The sequence below is a fragment of the Rhodamnia argentea genome, chromosome 10 (assembly GCF_020921035.1).
Source record: "Rhodamnia argentea isolate NSW1041297 chromosome 10, ASM2092103v1, whole genome shotgun sequence".
Taxonomy (NCBI): Eukaryota; Viridiplantae; Streptophyta; class Magnoliopsida; order Myrtales; family Myrtaceae; genus Rhodamnia; species Rhodamnia argentea.
Window position 1 is genome coordinate 14258150 of NC_063159.1, and position 10209 is coordinate 14268358.

The window sequence follows — 10209 nt, forward strand, 5'->3', positions numbered from 1 at the left end:
ATAGATTAACTGTGGAAGTTGGATAAAGATAGAAATTCAAACTATTGTTATCGAATCACCATGGTTTTTTTTTTTCCCGGTCAAACAAATTACTATAGTTGGATCACCTCAATACAATATCTTGACCATCTCTCTCTTCTCTCGTCTCAACACATCACATCTCTGCCCATGGATAGGGGTAGCCGGTGGCTAGCCGCCTCCGCCAAAGGTTCAAGGCATATAACGCAGCGCGTGGGTTAAAAACTGGGGCTGGGTATTTTCCATGTTCGGTTAATAGTTTAACAAATGAATATCACAATGGTTTCAGTTGACCCGAACCAAAACATATTTCACTGAGTTCAAGCCCAAATATTGAACCAAAACACATTTTGCTTTATACAAATTCACAAAAAACCGATAATTTCTCTTTTCCAAGAATCAAAGTTTCAATAATCTCATCTACATCGTCATTTCATTTGCAAAATATGTACACAAAATCAATCACTAAGGTTTAGCTAATGCCTTTCGTGGGAGATGCTACTAATAATCTGGCTGGAACTAAGGTGGAGATGAATAGGTACTTCACTTTGCATAAAGGAAGAGTTGGGCTATTATGGAAGACCCACATGGGTGAGAGAGGTTCGTGGAGATGCGGCAAAAGGATTCTTTTAGTGCCAAAAGTTATATACGGAGATCAATTTGGTGTCAAAAGTTTCAATCGAATCATTTTAGTGCTAAGTTGAAGACAAAATGATCATTTTGGTGCCTCTGGCGAAATTTTCCGGCCAAAACTACCACGTGTCATTAATAATTAATTTTTAATATAAAATAATATGAAAAAATTAAAATAAGTGCATGTGGGCTGCCACGTGGACTTCTGCACTTTAAAATAAATTAAAATAAATCAAAATCAAATTTAAAAATTAGCTCAAAATTAAATTCATTTAAAATATAAACTTTATTTAAAATAAATTTAAAAATTAACTAAAAAATTTAACAAAAAACCTTAAACTTTAAAAAAAGAGGAAAAAAACGTTTTGGGTAGCCCTTGCCGCCGCCGAGCCCCAGCCTAGGGTTGGCGATTCCCACCCGCCAGAGGCTAGGGCCGCAGCCCTCACCCAAATCGGGTGAGGGTCACCGGCCCTCGCCCGCACCGGCCCTCACCTAGATTTGAGCGAGGGGGCCATGCCCCACCCTCACCGGCCATTGGCGGCAATGGTGGGGCGGTGGTGGCGAGGGTTGTGCGAGTCCTCGCCCCCTGTTTTGTTAACATTCATATTTTTTTAAATTTTTTTGTAGTTTTGACTTTTTTTGTTAATTTTTAACCTAATTTTTCAATTAATTTGAAAAAAAATTGTATTTTTGATTTATTTTTTCCAATATTTTTTTATTTTTGTAAACTAATTAAGTTTGTATTTTTATTTTTAGTAATTTTTTTTCAATTTTTATCTTTTTTAATTGCTAACTAGATTGAATTCGGACTAACTTTCAACCGTGATCTCACGGAGACATTAGGATACAATCTCGATACCATCCTAAAACTAGTGGCTCAAGTCCGGTCATGGGTCATGTGTGTTGTATTGCTAAAGCAATCAATCATACACAACAATTAAATCCAAATACCGATTCAAAATGTGCATAATTAAACAAATAATTTCCAAACACCAAAACCTGCTAGACAAATGGTTAGCCAAACACTCCACCCCTTATAACTCCCAAATGCAAAACCATTTAACACATGGTTAGGGACTTACTTGGAGTCCAATTTCCAAACAAAAAATGCAATTTTTCATGAAATTATCAGGCTAAGTCCACTAGAATTTCTTTTAATTTTTTCAAAAGATTAAAGTGATTACTTAATCAATTTTTTTAAAAAAAAATCAAGTTATGTCCCTAGCGGAGTCGCGAAACTGTCGCAACCTAAAATTCAAACATTCTAGATTAATGGATTATCGGGTTAATTATTTAATGAACCTAACTTGGACTCTCCCAAGTCCTATCAAAATGCATAAAAAGATTTTCAATAGGAGTCGCCACTAATTATTTTTGGTAGGCCGATTAGAAACCTAAGTAAATTAGCGAAAAAACAAATTACTTCTGCAAAGAAGAGATCCTAAGTTCGGGAACTTGATTACGCTAGATTACCCTAACGCCCTTTCGCTACCATTTTATTTTATGAAAAATCATTTAAGAAGGCAACATTAATTGATTTTAATCTAAGTCACTAATAAAGGTTATCACGCAAGTGAGCAATCAATTAAATTAAATAATCGGAACTCAAGGTAATTATAGGAAGCATGTGCCAAGGTAAATTGTTTTCACTTTTGGATTTTCGCTTTTTAATGGGATAAAGACTAACCTATATGCAATGCATGAATTTAATCTAAGATGCAAAAGAATTAAATTAAATGTAAGAAAATCCTAAGCATGCATGTGAAATTAATTTAATTAACTACATGATTAACCTAGATGACATGCATTTAAATTAAACTATAGTACAAATGATGTTTCGGTTCAATTAAATCAACTACATGATGTGTGAATTAATTAAAACCCTAAACATGCAATCCTATATGCAATATAAACTTAAATGCAATGTATATGACATGGCAAACATATAATGCATGATGACATGACATTGACATGAATGATTTACTTTTGTATTTTCGAGAATAATTAATGACCCTAAAGAAAACTACACGTAAAGATAAGAATCTCTTATAAATTTAACATATATCATGCGAGACAATATATTCTAAAAGGTAACGATAGACAATCAACAAATTCAAATAAAGAAAGCAGATAAAATGCCAATTCAAATCAAGAAAAATGGCTATGTCAATCAATTTTTGAAAATATTTTATAGTACTTGAGTCAATCTTTAATTCGTAATTCTACGATTAACGATTGAACTCAAATCCTTTATTCCATCAAATGGACTTCCTCTATCATGTGGCAAGTTGTGGATTAAAAAAAATTTCCTAATCAACTTGAATTTTGAAAAATATCCACTTTTATGCAAATATATGCAAAATATGACCAAATAGGCAAGTAAATATTCTAATCTACTCAAGATGAGGAATTTTACCTTATCCAAAGATTACGCTTCCAATTTTGAGCTGAATTGAAGCAACTCTCGGGACTCTAATCTGTTGATGGGGAGGTTTCTCTATGGTCACCGTTTCTCAATTCATGCTTGCACGGAAGGCTCGGTAGCACATGATCCTGCAATAAGAAAGACAAACTAAAAGCAACCAAGAAAAATTCCTTGTCTGCTTTCCTTTTGGGAAAAAGACAAATTTCACCGATGGACTCCCCTTGATAATAGTTGATATGAATAGCGTTGCCTTCCTGTCAATTTGAAACGCCACACCAGAGAACGTTAGCAAACCGAGAACGGAATGAGGACACCGACGCAAGAAGGCTCGGCTCGGTACATGTTCGCTGATGATGTCTCGGGTTGGTGGTCGACTGCTCAGGACAGCGCGGTGATTACTGGATTCGACCAAAGAAAGACCTGCCCCCTATGTATAATGACTTGAGCAAAAGCAAATGCTGGAATCAATGGAGATCTCGGGGACAGCTGGTCGACGAGGGGCGTCGCTGGGTTGATATTGACAAATTAAATTGAAACTCTCCAAGAGCAGAGAGTGAAAATTCAATCTATATGTATTCAACAAATAAAAAAACGAAGAGAGAGAAGCAAAGACCCCCAACAAAACCCCAAAATCTTTTCTTGTCAGCAGGGACCCATGACCAAGAGAATGTATTAATTTGGCCTCATCCGAGAATTTCAGGGGTTACCCACGTAATTCTCCTTTTCCCTTCCGCTTTGATGTACGTGTTGTCTCCTTGTGACGACCTTGAAAACCCCTATTCTTTTATAGTTTTTAGCTCTCTCCCTCTCAAGAGCGGCGGTTCTTTTCTTTCTTTTTGGTCTGTCTCGTGTGGATACAGACCATCCACAGAGAGAGAAGCGAGAGAACTCCCCAATGTGGCCGTGAAGATTGTGACTTTTTCACCTTCGGAACCCGCAACAAGAACAACCACTTCTCTTTCTCTCTCTCTCTCTCTCTCTTACCTTTATGAAGGTGAAGCCTTCTTTGGCCGTCTATATGTGATGGCGTGGCCTGTGGATTGATTGAAAGACTGGGAGGCCGAGAGCTTTTGTCTCTCTCTATCTTTTCTCTCCATTATGCCGTGAATGCACGTTGCCGATTGAGTTCTCCGAATCAGCTCCCGCTCGCTTGAGGCTGCGCGATGGTCGGCGGAGGGTAAAAGGAAAAAAAGAAGGAACAAAAAAAAAAGGAAAATAGAAAAAAGACAATAAACAAAAGTAATAAATATTTGAGAGATATTAAAATATTTCACATGAATACTGATGGTGTCATGTTGACGCTTGGTGTTCAGGTTGGCAATTTTCGGCTAAAATTAGCTCGATGGACTATAGGATTTAATTGGCAAAATTAAAAAGTTAGGTTAAAATTGAAAAAAGTGCAATAGGTTTAGTATTTTTGTATAATTGTTCTGCACATTGAGTGGAAGAGAAAATTCAACTTTGAAAATTTGGAAATAAGTTTGAGGAAAAACGGAAGGGATTATTTGAGTGCCAACTCTAGTGAGCTTTGCTGGAAATCTTACGTGGCATTTTTTCATCAATATCCTAATCTCATATGGCTCACCAAAGGATCCTATTTAGCAATGAAAATAAATTGAAAGTTAAAAAAATATATGAATAATGAAACCTAAAAATTCTGGAACCTGGAACCTAGACTCTAGATCCTAAAATAAATTTATATATTTTTCTTAATATATATTTTTACACGATCCTATAATGTTCTATGGCATCTAATGATGAGTGTATAATCCGGAGCCAAACAAATTTTTAGGTTTCGGGTTCAGATAAAATGTGTTCCAATGGATTGGTTTCAAGTTCTAAATATAAGTTGTAGGAAATCTAAAATCACTCACCTCTACTTTCTCTTAGATGTTATAGCGTTCACTCTCATTTTGCTTAACTAAAAATGAAAAAAAAAAATAAAATAAAATAAAATAAATTGATAGGTTCTCGGGTATCTTGGAACCGACCTTAGAACCTGTGATAGGGTAGGTTTCATGTTTCAAAGTATGACGGGTAGATTTTAGGTTCAAAAAAATGAGGAACCTGTTCCGACGGGTAGGTTTCAGGTTCCAGGTGGAACCTAGAATCACTCACCCCTACTGTATTTGTCTCTGCAGGTGGTTGACTCTCCGACGCTCCTATTTTACCCTGCAAATGACAAAGCCAATCCGGTAATATACCTTCCCCCGAAGAGTTTATTAATTAGTTTTGCCGCTTCAAGTCATCTGATGCATGACATACTGTTTTTTGCAGATAATCCGGACGGTTCCAACAAGTACTACAACCTTGCTTTCACCATCGGGGTATGCCAAGAATTGGTGCCACGGGTCGATGATGGTCGAGGCATTTTGCGGCCAAGGACACTCTCAAAGTTATGTACATGTCCCCACTGTGCAGAGGGCGGGTCGAAGATGGGGAGCCTCAAGTTCCGGGCGATGTCGGCCAGCACAAGGATCACATTTTCCAGTGCTTACTATCTCACAAAGCTGCATGATTATGGGCACACGTGTGGCCCTGTTTTGGATGATGTTAAGGTTGTTCCGGTCAATTAGATTGTTCCTGAGAGAGGCACAGGGCGCGGCAAAAGCAATTGTGTGCTAAATTGGTATTTAGTGGCATGTGGCATGTTTCCATGTTATGATTCAAGCAAGATTACCCAACAAAATGAAAAGAAAAGATGCACCTTCCACTATTTGAATATTTCTTGAGTGAAGCATTTTGGCTCATACGAGAAATTTTGAGACTCAAAATCAATTTGAATAGACTCTTCTACTTCCAACTTTCGAGATTAGCAAAGGGATCAGCAATACGATGACTAAAGTCTACATAAAGCATGACAAAAAGACCAAAGAAAACACTAGTAAATTTGTCATATTGATTCCGCAAAAGAAAACAGTCATCTCAATTTGTTGATTTTAAAGGTGGCCATTTCTTACGGATTAGGAAAACATGATTCAGAATATGATGTTGAGGCGCATCCTATACCAAAGAACTCTTTGATCAACACAAAAATATTTGAATAAGCAAACGTGTAACTGCTTCAGCCTTTGGTTGCCCAAAGGGTTGGATCAGGGTATAACCCATACAACTTGAAATTGCCCATGAAACATGCCGATCTAGTTAATGATCTAACTATGTTGCCTTATTTGGTTCAAATACCTAAGATTTTTTATCCTAGCTACTATATATCTGTGAAAAGCGAAATGAACAAGCATTAAAAGATAATAAAGCAGTACAAGCAATTTCTTTTAAAATTACTTGGAAATTAATTTCGGGATTTTGTCGAGTTTTTTTCTTACAATTATTTGGTTTTTGAAAAGAATCGCATTAACATAGCCACATAAACTAAAGTATATCTCAAAGAAGCTATTACCCATACGCCAATTTAATGATCTAGCTATATCAATCTGTGGAGAAGGCCAAGTTTTTGAACAAGCCATGTTCATATTAACAAACACAACCCCTAGAGACATCCCCACAACCCTCGTCATTTCCTAGGAGTACCTAGGTCTAAAAGTATCGCCATTTCGCATGTGCCCTAGTTATCTGCACATTTTCGACAGATCTAGAATATGGTTAGCTCTCTAATAGTGTATCAAGTACCCTGCAACCAGGAAGTGTACGCTAACAAGATCCACAAATTTCGTACCAGTAAAACAGAAACAATTTAGGCGATCAAAAAGTTGCAACTCAAGTGCCGTCGATGACGGATCAAGGAAACTATCCATTGCACACGCAATGCAATTCTTCAATTAAGCTCCCACAACACCTTGATTTCCACTAAGCCATTCATTTTAATGCCCAGCTCGTTCCAAAAACAAGGCCCATACCATTGTGTGAATATCCGAGTTATAAACAAGCACCATGGTATCCATTTGATTTCTTCTTTCTTTTTTTTGAAGTTATAATTTATCTTTTCCTTCAAACCTTGCACCGAAGCAAACCATACTAAAGAAGTTAGGTACACTTATAAACACCATGGTGCAAAAGGAGAATACTATCTAATATCTACTTCCCCTAAGTTGCAGCTGAAAGACCGAAATTCCTATTTGCATGTTGAAGCATCTTCATCCCCCAGATTCTCATTTGCCTTGCACTTCCACACATACCTGCAACAAGTCCAGATAAATAAGTTATGGAAGAGCATTTCCATTTCTAGATTGGAAAAAAGAGAATCATAAAACTGGAATCTATCTCAAGCCAAAAATTGGTACCAGCTGTCGGATGGTCCACAGCATCAGAGTACTGCTCCTCAAAAGTTTTAAGATTTGGAGCCCTACAAAACGCCAAGATCATAATAAGCTACCCCACTTCTTTGTAATCACAAATCCTAACCATAATTTGAAAAGACTGTCAGTATTCAATAACCATACAAGCATATACAGTACCCTGTGGTTATTAACCTGAGGTGCTCCTTCTGAAGGCAATGATGAGCCACCATCCTGAGTGCGACGAGAATGTTGCACAAATCGGATCATTTCCTGATATGTGGCTTCGAACTCATCCATTCGACGCCTAAGAGCAGCATTTTCTTGTCGAGTTGCTTGAAGTTCATCTTCAATCTGATCTAGCCTGCGTTCAATTGCGCCCAATCGACCCTCCAGGTCTACTCCATAAGAAGAGGAACATCTAGATACTCTTAAATGTTTTGGATTTACACCACCACCGTAAGTGATCACACGAGCACGCCGCTTTAGGACCATGCTGTTAATGGTTCTCACAAAAACCAAGAGGCCACTTTTAGTTCGTATGCTTGAGAAAAAGTTGTGGGAATGTATACTCACATAGCGCAGGTGAAAGGTATCCAATATTGGACGACACAAGAATAATCACCACAACATAATATTTTTAATGCCAAGATTACTACAGTTTCAAGATTGGCAAAGGATTTGAAATTACAATCAATCAAGCATCTAAAAGTATATCAAGCCTAATCAAGAATTTGGTTGGAAAGCCACCAAGCCAGAAAATCAACATGCTAATGATCTTTAAAGCCTCTGAAATCGTCATATTACCAAGAGCGCACAAGTGACATGACTCTTTGATCATACCTAAATAAGGAGACTTTATAGATCTATGTTAATTTGGATCTGAACTAAAAGCAAACCACATACCGATTTCCTAGACTAAACATCGGACATAAATCACTATCTCAATTATATCCACTCGCATAATCTGCTAACTTCCCATTCCTCATCTCGTGTAATTAAGTAATACCATTCCAAAAATGAAACACAACAAATTTCCTCATTCCCGATGAAAGCAAAACCAAAAGCTTCATTACTTATTTTGCAAAACACAATAATGAGAAATTACCTTTCTCTAGGGAGAGCCAGCAGAAAAAGAAAGCAAGCCCAAAGATATATTTACATTAATTCTGTCTGCTCAACTAACTCCAGGGAACATAAACTGTTTTATCAGCGAAATCGCTGCCACACTCAGTGCCAGAATAATATACATCTCCAATTCACAGTTCTCCAAATAAATAAAAGTCTGTAAGCAAATCCTTTTTATCTCAGTTTATTCAATCATGATACAAAAGCCATAGAGACTAAGAGAAGGTCCTCTACAGCGAGACTACATCATATATCCTCCTGTGAATTTGATTATCACCACAACAAAATCAAATAGACCCAAAACTTTAAGATGAATTAAAAACCAATGTAGTAATCCTTTCTTTCATTTTTTTTTCATCTTTTTGAACAGGTAATCCTACATATTGCTTCAAAAGTTAATCAAATACAGAGGACGAATATACGAACTTGCAAAGGTATTTCCCGATTGATCACACATGTTTTCTACATGACCTTCAGACCATAAGTACCTCATTCTATTGAATGCGTACTCTGCACTTGCTATATACAGATGCAATTTAAAAGTGGTTTTTCTCTGTTAACTTCTACAGATACAGTTCCAGCTCTCCAGAGTGTTAAATACACAACTTAATGTGTTTCCAGTACTTCAGGTTAAAAGGCTATTCAAAGACAATCAAAGGGATGCAAACACTTCGGCTATAGAGTCAAAAGAATGCAGACTACTCCTTTCATTTCCATAGTGCACATTTCCCGACGAGAAAGACAGCTTAACTCAGCCTTAGGCCACAATTCGAACAGTGGATATATAGCCGACCCATATCATTTCCGAAGGCAACATGGGTGTCAGTGGTCCTTTAGCGTCTAGCAAGTAGAAACCGATAGGTAATACCATTGTAACAGCCAAGGAACCGTTGAATTGAACAAAGGGCATCGCATGCAGCTAAATAGGGACCATTAGAAACACTGCATGCCACAAATAGATCCAAATGGGTCAAACTTCCAAATCCAAGCCGCACAAAAAATTACACGAAAACGACCGAAACAGCGCGACGATATTCACCATATCATACGAAACCAAGGAGCTCGAAATGTAGGTAAAAGAAGCATCACTCGTCATGGCAAGAACTACAGAAGCAGAGAAGACAGAACCGAAGCATCGGCCACGGGGTTAACTCAAATACTGAAACCGACAAAACGAAGACGCATTGGGACAACTGAAGAGGAACCGAAGCATCAGCAATCGCAAAACAAGTGATATCTCCGCACAATCGTAACCAAAACCCGATGGCGGAAAAGCCAGGGGAATCAAGCGTCGCCGCGTTCACCCAGTCGATTTTACCTGGGAAACGCGGGGGAGCTCTCGAGATTAGGCGTCGATCACATGAAGGCGGACGGGCGGGAGGAGAGAGAGAGAGAGATCGCGAGACCTGAGCGAGACGGAGGGGAGAGAGCGAGAGGTGTTCCCAAATTTCTAGCGAGAGGAAGTGTTTAGGGCACACTGAGAAAAATGAGGGAGGCTTGGGCTTGACGACAGAAATGAAGTTAAGTTTATATCTAATTAAATTGGCCCACAAAGTCGTAAACAAAAAACCTTATTTCTCTTTTTATTTGCCCTTTTCCCGTGGTGATTGTGGATTTATTTGGGGTAAATTATTTGGAATAAAAAAAGGTCATTTTTTTAATTAATCCTAATTAAATCTGGCACAGACATGTTGCTAAAAATGAGAAAGATTGATTTAAATTTGAAATCCATGATAGATTTTTAGAATTACATGATTATGCTGTTGACCAATT

At 37.6% G+C, this 10209-nt stretch overlaps 1 long non-coding RNA gene across 1 annotated transcript; it reads right to left on the reverse strand.

Moving 5' to 3' along the window:
• Positions 1-6785: 6785 nt before the first annotated feature.
• On the reverse strand, positions 6786-9942 carry LOC115727798. The gene is made up of 4 exons (XR_007196617.1): positions 9755-9942; positions 7504-7816; positions 7315-7376; positions 6786-7209 (listed from the first exon to the last, which is right to left on the reverse strand). It is a non-coding gene; the product is annotated as an uncharacterized LOC115727798 (long non-coding RNA).
• Between the last annotated feature and the right edge of the window lie 267 nt (positions 9943-10209).